The following is a 12,104-nucleotide window of genomic DNA, read 5'->3' as shown; positions in this document are numbered from 1 at the left end:
GGTTTTTGGTGCTTTGCTTTTGGACCTCTCTTTATTGAGTCATTTTCTAGTTTACAAAGACTTAGGAGTACAAAAACCTGGGAGTATAGGGAGATGTTACATCTTTTCTGTTTTTCTCCTTCGAGTCTACTGAGCAGACCATCATTTTTCCTGTGTGGTGCATGATGAGAGGAGTCGCAGTCACCAAGGGTACTCCGAACCCTTGGCTGATGTCAGGGGACAGCTGCAGGTGGGAACGGGTCCTCAGTGATGGTTACAGATGCCAGTTGATTCTAGAACGCTGAATCCTGGGTTAAGAATCAGATCAGTGTTCTCAACCTTAGTGATGTTGCTGTCCTCTCATGCAGTTCTTCATGTTGTGGTGACCCCCAACCATAACATGATTTTCATTCCTACTTCATAGCTGCAACTTTACTACTGTTATTCATGATCATGTAAGTATCTGGTGGGCTGGATATTTGATATCTGACCCCTGTGGATAGGTCATTCAACCTCCCCAAGGGGTCAAGACCCACAAGTTAACACAGGTCTAGGAAGTATGACTACACTTTCTCCACTGTTCTGATTCCACACATTCTACAAATATTTATTTATTTTAAAAAAAACCTTTATTTCTTTATTCAGTGTGTAAGAGATAGTAATTTCCAGGAGTCAGTGCTCTCCTTCTGTGTGTTGGCCCCAGGAATTGAATTCAGGTCATCAGGCTTGATGGCCAGCACCTTTACCAAAGGAGGGAGCCATCTTGGTGGCCCTCCACAAGCATTTGTGACATCTCAGATTTACATAGAACCTCATCGGTTGATGACATAGCTTATTCACTAATGTAGTTTATGGCATCTCTAGCTATATGAAATTGAGATTGGTTGTGGACGTTCCTGTGCCCTCCAGATCACTTGCTGCGAGGTTCCTGCCTGATGCTCCAGGAGTTCTGATATTACAGCCGGTGTAGACCATTTTTCAATCAGGAGATGTTGTGAAAACCTACAATGAGAAAGACTTCTGAGGTGCCCAATCTACTTCAGAAAGGCACAGGTGTGACAGTGTTCTTTTTTATTCTGTTCTCTGTAAGGAGTAACTGTGGCCATGGAGGCGTGTCTAGCCTGTGGCCTAAAGACCGCTTGCATTTAGGGATAGCTGTGAATGTGACCCATTACAAAATTGTGAACTTAATATACTACACACACACACACACACACACACACACAAATGCACTTGTATGTGCACAAACACAATATTAAAATAAAAAAATGAATGCAGAGGAAAATAGAAAAATTAAATAAAGCAATACAGTCTGGAAACTTTCTGATATTATGAAAATTTCATCCAAATGATTATCAAGCTGGGAACCCTGAGAAGGAAAAAAAATAAAGATAATACTTTCATACACAGGCTAATAGAGTCCAAAGGGAAAGGGAACAAATCTAGAATGTCATTTTGTAAATATAATGTTTACAAAAGATCAGAATACTTTTCCTAAAATGTATTCACTTACATCCCAATATCAGCCCCCTCTCTCCTCCCAGGCTCCACCCTCCCACAGCTTCCCCCCCATTTCCCCCTCCCCTTTTCATCTGAGAAGTGGGAGACCCCTCCGAATCCTGGGTATCAGAACTCTTAAAATCAAATGACACTGGCTAAAGGGATCGTGGCTGTAGAAGGATGACCCTGGGTCTTCAATAGAAACTTAACTCCACTCTTTAACTTTCTAATTTTTTGATGTTTAAAAATGATTTCTTGGTTTTATTTTACGTGCATTGGTATTTTGCTTATATGTATGTCAGGGAGAGGGCATCTGGTCACCCCGAACTGGATTACAGACAGGTGTGAGCTGCCCTGGGGGTGCTGGGAATTGAACCCAGGTTTTCTGGAAGAGTATCAGTGCTCTTACCTCCTAACCCATCTCTCCCGCCCCCTAATTCTTTAATGTATATACAATTTCTAGCCATGAAGCTCTATGTAATCTCTGTCTTCCTTTCTTTACTTTCCATATTTCCATTTCCATATTTTCCCTTCATTTCAGTTTAGCTAGATGTATTAGGTTGATCTTTTAAAATATTTTGGGTTTACGTTTGTTCATTTCCAATTTTATTTACTTAAAAATTGATTCAAGAAAGTCTCTCATGTGGCTCAGGTTGGTCTTGAGGTTTCTGCAGAGCTGAAGATGACTTTGAACTCCTGATTCCCCTTCCTCTCATTGAGGGCTGGGCTTGCAGGTGTACAGCACCATCCCTGGGATTGCAGAGGATGTACACCACTGTTCCTGGTTTACGCAACACTTGGAACTTGAACTCAGGACCTCTTGCATAGTGGGCAAGCACCATATCTAGCTGGACCCCAATTCCTCAGTTTTTATTTTACTTACTCACTATTAATATTTCTATTTGTTTATTGCTCACTTATATTCTTTGATTATTAAAATAATTTTCATTGTGTACATCCATTGTACATGGCTGTGTTACTAAGAGACATTTGTATGTGTAATGGCTGTTCCTGGTTGTCAACTTGTCTACATCTGGAATGAAACACAATCCAGAATTGGAGGGCTCCCCTGTGATCCAGATCTTGAAGCTGGAAGACAAGTTTCTGACCTGGATCTTGGCATGGAGATCTTGAGGCAAAGTGGCTATAAAAAGCTTGGGCCAAGGCAAGGTAGTACAGACCTTTAATTCCAGGAAACTAAGGTAAGGAGATCTCTGAGTTCAAGGTCAGCCTGGGACAAAACAAGTCCCAGATCCAGGCATGGTAGTACACATCTTTAATCTTGGCCACACCTTCTGAGGGAGACCTACATAAGGACATTGGAAGAAGGAAGATTCACTCTTCTTCGCCACATGCATTTATTTGCCAGCACATATGTTGGAATTTACTTCCATAGAAGACCAGCGGAAACAAGTAGCCTTGTGGGACTGAGCAACTACTAGATTCTTGGACTTTCCATTCACAGCTACCCATTGTTAGGTTAGTTGGACTAGACTGTAAATCATCACAATAAATTCCCTCAAATAGAGAGACAGTCCATATATTCTGTGCCTGTAGGTAACCCTGACTAGCACAGTATCCAGGTACATAGTATGTTAAACATATTTATTTCCTCCCATACTGCCTTACCTTCTCTTTTATTGGTTCTCCCCTAACATTTCTTAGTGTCTCTTAAACATTTTTCAGTTTTAAAAATTTTATGTGAATGGCTGTTTTGCCTGCCTCTATGTTTATGTACTACATGAATTCAGGGTCTTCAGAGATCAGTCAAGGGTGATTGATCCCCTGGGATCTGGGATTCATATGGTTGTGAGCTGCCATATGAATGCTAGGACTCAAATCGTGTTTCTCTGTTAGAACAGCAAGTGCTCTTAACGATGGAGACATCTCTCCTGGATTTTAAGTTTGTTTGTTTATTTGTTTATTCACTTTACAACCCAAACTCAGCCCCCCTCCCACAACTGCCCTCCTTTCTTCCCAGTGCTCCTCACCTGTCTCTTTCACCTCTGAGAAAAGGGAAGTACCTCCTGGGTACCAACCCACTCAGGCACCTCAAGTTACTGTAGCACTAGGCATATCTTCTTCCACTGAGACCAGACAAAGCAGACCAGTTAGGGGAACAGGATCCACAGGCAGGCAACAGAGTTAGGATAAGCCCCCACTCTAGTTGTTGGGAGACCTGCATGAATACAAAGCTGCACATCTGCTAAATATGTGCAGGGGCCTAGGTCCAGCCCTTGTATGCTCTTTGGTTGATAGTTCATCTCTTGGAACTCCCAAGGGTATAGGATAGTTGACTCTAATGGTCTTCTGTGGAGTCCCTGTCCCCTCCAGGTTCCCCAATCCTTTCCCCAACTCTTCCAGAAGACTTCCTGGGCTTGGTCTCATGTTTGGCTGTGGGTCTTTACATCTGTTTCAGTCAGCTGCTGGGTGGAGCCACTCAGAGGACAATTATTCTAGGGTTGCGACTGTGAATCCATGTTTGTATCCACAGATACAAACATAGCCTGAGGCTCCAAGGTAAGAAGGCAGGCCTACAATGTGTTCTATTTATCCTCTGAGGACAGCTCAGCACACCGCCCCACCCCAAATTGGCAGGGGTTGCTTCTGCATTCATTTATGTCAGTCTCACATGGGGTACCTATTTATCCAGGCCCGCAATCACAAATAAAGCTGTCAACAGTGTCCTCACATGTTCTATCATTGTGACAAGGCTTTGACTAACAATGAGGTATCAAAGCCTCACGGAGTGTTCCTGTGAATCTGCACCCCATGAGGTCACAGTAGTAGCTGTTTCTTCCATCCACACACAGATCTCCATGGAGATGTGGCTGACTGCACGTTCATCAAAGTTGAGTTCACAGTTGTCTCCAAGCAATCCAGGTGCACGGTCACAGAAGTGAGTCCCAAGAGCATCCGGACACATGGGGTATCATGTAGAAATGGCTGGGATCCACATCCATCAATTTCCAACTCACAGCTCACTGTAGAATACTCTTGAGGACCAACTCATGTGTCTCTTCACTGAAGTCTTCCAGAGTTTTAAAAACTCTCTCTCTCTCTCTCTCTCTCTCTCTCTCTCTCTCTCTCTCTCTCTCACACTCTCTCTCTCTCTCTCTCTCTCTTGCACTCTCTCTCTCTCTCTCTCTCTCTCTCTCTCTGTATGTATGGGGGGTGTTTGAACACTCTCATGTGTGTGCCTGCAGAGGCTAGAAGGCAGCACTGAAGCCTCTGGAGCTGCTGTTACAGATGGTTGTGAGGGACCTGAGATGGATTTTGGGAGCTGAATCCTAGTCCTCTGCAAGAGTAGCAAGTACTCTTAACTTCTCAGCCTCCCCCCCTTAGTGTAAAAATTTTAGTTAGCATTCAAATAACAGGATTCACGATTACATTTTATACACATGTCATAACACTTTGTTTTGTCTGTCTTCCTCTCACCACTTTCCTCCTTCCACATCTTCCTCCCACCATCCTCCTCCCTACCACACATTTCACCCACCACCTTTCTCCCTCCACATCTTCCTCCCACCACCCTCCTCCCTGAAACATGCTGCCTTTTCCCTATCATTTCCCTTAATCTAAATAATGTCTTCTACTTTCTTTTCTTTTATTGAAAAGAGGTTTTTGTTGTTTTCTTCACATAACATCCTGATCATGGTCTTCCTTCCACATCTTCCTCCCACCTTCCTCCTCCACCTGGATCCACCCTCTTTCTCCCATTAGGAAAAAAAACTAGACTTCTTCTTTTTTTAAAAATTGAATATTTTATTTGTTTATATTTCAAATGTTATCCCCTTTCCCAAAAACCAGACTTCTAAGAGGTAATAGTAAGGTATGGCAACTGAAATGTAATATGATTAAAATAAAAATCTATCATATCAGAGTTGGACAAGATAAACAAAGAGAAAGAAAAATGTTTAGAAGGAAGCATAAAAATCAGAGACACACTCATTCACAGACTCAGGAATCCCATAAAAATCCTAAATTGGAAGTCATAATGTATATGCAGAGGACCTGGTGCAAACCCGTGTGGGCCCTGTGCTTGCTGCTTCAGTATCTGTGAGCTCATATGGTCTTTGCTCCTGGTGATTAAGAGGGCCTTGTTTTCTTCTTGTCATTCAATCCTGCTGGCTATTACACTCTTTATACCTCCACTTCCACAGGCTTCCCGGAGCCCTCAGGGAGGGATTTAATAAAGACAATAGATTTAGGTTGAGTGTTTCTAGCTCTCTCAGCTCTTCATTACCTCTGGCTGCGGGTCTCTGTATTTTTCCCATCTGCTGCAGGAGCAATTTTCTTTGACATTCGCTGACCAAAGTGCTGATCTGTGAGTACAGCAAAATGTCACTAGGATTAATTTTATTGCTACTTCTTTCTTTTGGACTAGTATTATTTGGTTTTATGCTAGGACTCTTGCTTATCCAGTCTCAGGTATCAGAGTTGGGTATGGGGTCCTTCTTGTGGACAAGTCAGATACTGATTGGTTACTCCTACAAACATTCTGACACCATTGCACTAGTGTATCTTGCAGGTAGGGCATCATTGTAGATTGGAGGGTTTGTAGCTAACTTGGTGTTTATGTTTTTCTTTTGGTAGCATGCACAGGACCTTCCTGTACCAAAGGCAATAGAACATAGGGCTAAAGGCTCTATGTAGGCATATCAGCTTGGCCTCTCCATGTTCATTGAGTTGCTTAGTTCTTTTTGGAAATGGTCTTTGCTGTCAGCAAACTATAGTCCTGAAAATAGCCTAAGTTGTTTGGGGATTCTCACAGGACAGCTCTGAACAAGTCAGTTAGATATACCCTAATCCCAGAACTGGAAACTTCATTTGGTGAGAAGAGATGGCCATTGGGGCTCTACCTCTCCCATTATTTGATACTTTCACTTATATCATCCCCTATCCCATCCCCCCTCCCCTCTGCCTCTATGAGAAGCACCCACCCACCCACTTCTGCCTCACTGCCCTAGCATTTTGGTACACTGGGGCATTGAGCCTTCACAGGACCAAGGGACTCCATATGTAGCTGGAGCCATGGACCCACCATGTGTACTCTTTGGTTGGTGGTTTAGTCCTTGGGAGCTCTGGGGAGTCTGGTTAGCTGATATTGTTGTTCTTCCTGTGGGGTTGCAATCCCCTTCAGGTCCTTCAGTCTTTCCCCTAACTCCTCCATTGGGGTCCCTGTGCTCAGTCTGATGGTTGGCTGCAAGGATCCACATCTATATTGGTCAGGCTCTGGCAGAGCCTCTCAGAAGACCGCTATATCAGGCTCCTGTCAGCAAGCACTTCTTGGCATCAGCAATAGTGAATGGGTTTCTTGATCAGTTTACACATAAACTGATCATTAAAAAAATAAATAATAGTAATGCCAAGCTTCTCACTGTGGTGGTGGTGAATTATTTCTTTTTCCTTTCTTTTTCTTTTTCTTAGATATTTTCTTTATTTACATTTCAAATGCTATCTGGAAAGTTCCCTATACCATCCCCCCGCCCTGCTCCCCTACCCACCCACTCCTACTTCTTGGCTCTGGCATTCCCCTGTACTGGGGCATATAATCCCATAATCAGCCACCAAACCCAGACACTATTGTATATGTCAGCAAGATTTTGCTGAAAGGACCCTGATATAGCTGTCTCTTGTGAGGCTATGCCAGTCCTTGCAAACACAGAAGTGGATGCTCACAGTCAGCTATTGGATGGAACACAGGGCCCCCAATGGAGGAGCTAAAGAAAGTACCCAAGAAGCTGAAGGGGTCTGCAACCCTATAGGTGGAACAACAATATGAACTAACCAGTACCCCTAGAGCTGCATATGTAGCAGAAGATGGTCTAGTCGGCCATCATTGGGAAGAGAGGTCCCTAGGTGAATTATTTCTATCTCAACACTGAATATCCCTTATCAGTTGTCTTCAATTTATTGGAATTCATAATCATAGCACACAACAACAAATATAATTTTATCTGACAGCAGATTATTAGTTAGCTATCATTTGTTAATTGTTACTGTTAAGGTCAGTGAGCAATCCAGGACAAAAAAGAAGATATTTTGGTATGATGTGTGTTCATTTTCATTAAATTCTAAAAAGCCTTTAATTTACTATTCCCTTTTCATTCTGATTGCATCTCTCCTCCCTTGCAAACTCCTACCCCCATTACTGCCTCCCTTCCTCCTCAGAAAAGGTGAAGCCCTGCGCATGCCAACTGCCCTGGCAGCAGAACTAAGCTCATCCTCTTCCACTGAGGGCAGGCAAGGCATCCAAATTAGGGGGAGGGGATCCAATAGCAGGCAACAGAGTAAGAGATTGACCTTGCTACAGTTGTAACAGGACCCTTGTGAAGACAAGGTACATGTGATACAAATGAGTAGGGGGCCTAGGTCAACCTCTTGCATGCTCTTTGACTGGTAGGTGGTTCATTGTGAGCCCCCATGGGCCCAAGTCAGTTGACTTTGTAGGTTTTCTTGTGGTGTCCTTGACTGCTCCAGCTCCCTCAACCCTAACCCCCACCCTCACAAGACTCTCAGGCTTCACAGAGTGTTTGGCTGTGGATCTCTGCATCTGTTTCCATGAACTTCTGAATGAAGCCTTTCAGGAGACAGTTAACTAGGCTCTGTCGGTAACAATAGCAGAGTATTTTTTATTATTATTATTAATTATTAGTGCCAGGGGTTGGCTCTCTCACGTTGGACCAGTCATTGGCCAGCCACTCCCTCAATCTCTGTTCTGTCTTTATCCTTGTACATCCTGTAAGCAGGAAAATTTTGGATCAAAAGTTTTGCTGGTGGGTTGGTGGCCCCCTCCATCCACTGGAAGTTCTCCCTGCTACTGGAGGTCACCACTTAGTCTCCATATCAACAGATGCTAACAGTGTCAGCTAGGGTCATCCCCATAGATTCCAGGGGACCTTCTCCATACTAGCTCTCTGGCTTGTCCCAGAGATACCCCATACAGATTTCCAGTCTCTCTTCAAGTTCTCTTTGGCCTCGGCTCTCCACAACTGATGTTTGTCCCTATTACTCTCCTAACACCTTTCCCACTTAGTTCTTACCCTCCATCCATCTCTGATATCTATTATAGTTTCTCATCTGAGTAAGATTCAAGCATCCTTAATTAGACTTTCCTTGTTACTTATCATTTTTTGTTTGTTTGTTTGTTTTCGAGACAGGGTTTCTCTGTATAGCTCTGGCTGTCCTGGAACTCACTCTGTAGACCAGGCTGGCCTTGAACACAGAAATCTGCCTGCCTCTGCCTCCTGAGTGCTGGGATTAAAGATGTGCGCCACCATGCCCAAATACTTAGCATTTTTTTTGTCTGTGGATTATAGAATGGTTATCCTGTACTTTATGCCTAATGTCCACTTATAAGTGAATACACACCATGGGAGTCTTTTTGGGTCTGAGTTACCTCATTCAGGATGATATTTCCCAGATCCATATATTTGCCTGCAAAATTCAGGATGTATTTGTTTACAATAGCTGAATAGTATTTCACTGTGTATGTGCACCACATTTTTTTTGTATCCATTCTTCAGTTGAGGTAAATTTAAGATGTTTGCAGTTTCTTTCTATTATGAATAAGCTGCTACAAACATAGTTGAACAAGTGTATTTGTGGTAATAGTGGAGCATCTTTTGTGTATATGCCAAGAAATAGTATAGCCGGGTCTTAAGGCAGAACTGTTCCCAACTTATTGAGAAACCTACAAATTGATTTCCAATGTGGTTTTACAAGTCTATACTCCAAGCAACAATGAAGAGTTGTTCCTTTGCTCCACATCCTTGTGAGCATATGCTGCCACTTGAGGTTTGGATCTTAGGCACTTTGATTGGTCTAAGGTAGAATTTCAGGGTCATCTTGATTTGCATTATTCCTGGTAACCAAGGACAATTGAACATTTCTCTAAGTGCATTTCAGCCATTATAGATTCCTGTGGATAATTCTGTTTTCCTCGGTACTCCATATTTTAATTGGGTTATTTGTGCCTAATATCTTGAGTTATTTATGTATTTTGGATATTAGTCTGGTGTAGGATGTAGGGTTGCTGAAGATATTTTCCCAATCTATAGGCTGCCATTTTGTCATATTGATGATGTCCTTTGTCTTGCAAAAGCTTCTTAGTTATTATGTCTCATTTATTAGTTGCTTATCTTAGTGCCCCGTTAAAGGTGTTCTGTTTAGGTATTTGTCTTCTGTGCCAGTATATTCAAAACAGATCCCCACTTTCTCATTCATTAAATTTAATGTTTCTGGTTTTATGTTGAGATCTTTGATCCACTTGGATTTGAGTGATGAATATGAATCTATTTGTATTCTTCTACATGCAGACAACCAGTTAGATCAGCACCATTTTTTTGAAGATGCTTTATTGTTCCACTGTATGGTTTCAGCTTCTTTGTCAAATATTAAGTGTCAATAGGTTTGTGGGTTTATTTCTGGGTCTTTGATTCTATTCCACTGATCAATCTACCTGTTTTTATGGCAATACCCAAAAAAGACCAAGCTGCACATTTGCTACAAATATGAGGGGGTTGAGGTCCATCTCCTGCACTCCCCCTGGTTGGTGTCCCAGGTTCTGTGAGTTCCCATTGTCCATGTTAGTTGGCTTTGTGAGTTGTCTTGTGGTGTGTGTTGAGACCCATCCCCTAGCATAGTTATAACTCTTTTGTGCCATTCCTGCCAGCTACAACATATTGTTGGTGTAATATGTTTCCAGTCATTTATGCAGAAAAGTAAATATAATTTAGAGTAGAAGCATGCTGACCATATAACCTATTATGTTCTGTATGTTATGAGGTTTGTTAATCTTAAGATATTCTACAACCACAAGATTCAGTTAAAGATCAATATGTACTCTTATGTCTAAAATGGCTTGAGTCAGGGCCGACCACCTGGCAGCACTTCCAGCACATATGTGTGAGCACATTTTGGTTTTATGGTTTTAGCCTTTATAAGCTGGCCCTGAAAACTGTCCAGCATGCAGCTTTCAGATCTTAAGCCTGAACTGTTGCCCTGGTTGACTAGTCTTTAGTTGTGTGTTCAATAAACTGTCCCTGTTTAACTAAGATCAATCTTTGTGTGGTTTGTGGGATGACTCCTGGACCCCAACAATGTCTTCGATCTTTCCAACTTCCTCACTTCTATCCCCCTATTATTCACAAGACTGCCCATGTTCTGCCTGATGTTCAGCTGTGGTTCTCTGGATCTGGATCTGGATGAAGCCTCTCAGGAGACTTCTATGCTAGGTTCCCTGTCTTCAAGCATAGGAAAGTATCATTAACAGTGTAAGGGTTGGCTCTCTCACAAGGACTGGGTGTTAAGTTGAGGCATTCATTGGATATCTGTTCCCTCAGTCTCTGTTCCATCTTTATCCATGCATATTTTGTAGGCAAGACAAATTTTGGGTTGGATGTTTTGTAGGTGGATTTATGTCCTCTTTCCTCTTCTGAAAGTCCTGCCTGGCTACAGAAGGTGGTCACTTGAGTCTCTATCACCCAGTGTCAGGCCCAAGCAGTCTTCTGAAGAGAGGATAAAGTGAGAATATTTGGATAAAACATGACCCAATAGGTGTGTGATTTCAGGATATCTATAATTTCAGTAACAGTTCCAAAGAAGTATAAGATATCCACAGCATGTGGAGTTAATGACTTGGTGTGGAAAGCTCTCCAATCTTGGATCATGAGAGGATATGGAATAAAAGTCAATAGGAGCGAAAGACTAAGACAAAGACTCACAAATCATCAGTGTACCTTAAGTAATATTCGATTTTTCTCTTTTATTGAAAATAAATCCATGCCTCATTCAATATATACTAATTTCAGCTTTACTCCCTTCCATTTTTCCCTTCCTCCACCCCTCCAGATTCACTCCTTTCTGTGTCTCATTAGAAAATAACAGGCCTCTAAAAATAACAACCAAAGGTAACAAAATAAAATATAGTAAGATAAATAGAATCCATCACATTGAGTCTAGACAAGGCAACACAGAAGAAGTTAAAGGGACCCAAGAATAGACACAAGAATCAGAGATCCACTCATTCACATACTCTGGAGTCCCATAAAAATACTGTACTGAAGTCTATGATGAATACTCAGATATCTGGAGGAGGCCCAGTTGGCCTGGTGCTTGCTGCTTCAGTCTCTGTGAGTTCATATGATCCTTGATTGTTGATGCAGAGGGCCTTGTTCTCTTGATGTCCCCTATTCCCTGCTAGCTGAATTCTTTCTTCCTCGTCTTCTCTGGAGTTATCTGAGCTCCATGGGAAAAGGATTTTAATGAGACATTTAGAGCTGTATGTGTCTGTGCACCTGTTCCCATCTTCTGCAAGAGAAAGCCTCTCTGATAGTGACTGAATGAGGCACTGATCCATGAGTATAGGTGAATATCATTAGGAGCCACTTTACCTACACTTTTATTAGTTTAAGAGCAGTAATGTTTGGGGTTTCATTAACTCTCTAGGGTATCTAATCTATTGTTTTTGGTAATCCAAGCACTGCCAGGTATATGTTCTATCTGTGATGTAGTTCTTAAGTCAAATCAGACAATGGAACTGTGGGTTACTTCCACAACATCTGTGCCACCATTGTCATGGCATATTTTGAAAGCAGGACAGATTTTAGGTCAAAATTTTT

General features: G+C 42.2%; 1 long non-coding RNA gene and 1 pseudogene across 1 annotated transcript; both read right to left on the bottom strand.

The window, feature by feature from the left end:
* Positions 1–696: 696 nt before the first annotated feature.
* On the bottom strand, positions 697–4,145 carry 4933402C05Rik. Its single transcript, XR_881808.1, has 3 exons — positions 4,121–4,145; positions 3,471–3,566; positions 697–981 (listed from the first exon to the last, which is right to left on the bottom strand). It is a non-coding gene; the product is annotated as an RIKEN cDNA 4933402C05 gene (long non-coding RNA).
* Positions 3,949–4,500, bottom strand: Gm38420 (predicted gene, 38420; annotated as a pseudogene).

Source organism: Mus musculus, chromosome 7 (assembly GCF_000001635.26).
Source record: "Mus musculus strain C57BL/6J chromosome 7, GRCm38.p6 C57BL/6J".
Lineage (NCBI taxonomy): Eukaryota > Metazoa > Chordata > Mammalia > Rodentia > Muridae > Mus > Mus musculus.
This window is presented reverse-complemented; position numbering and strand designations above follow the sequence as displayed.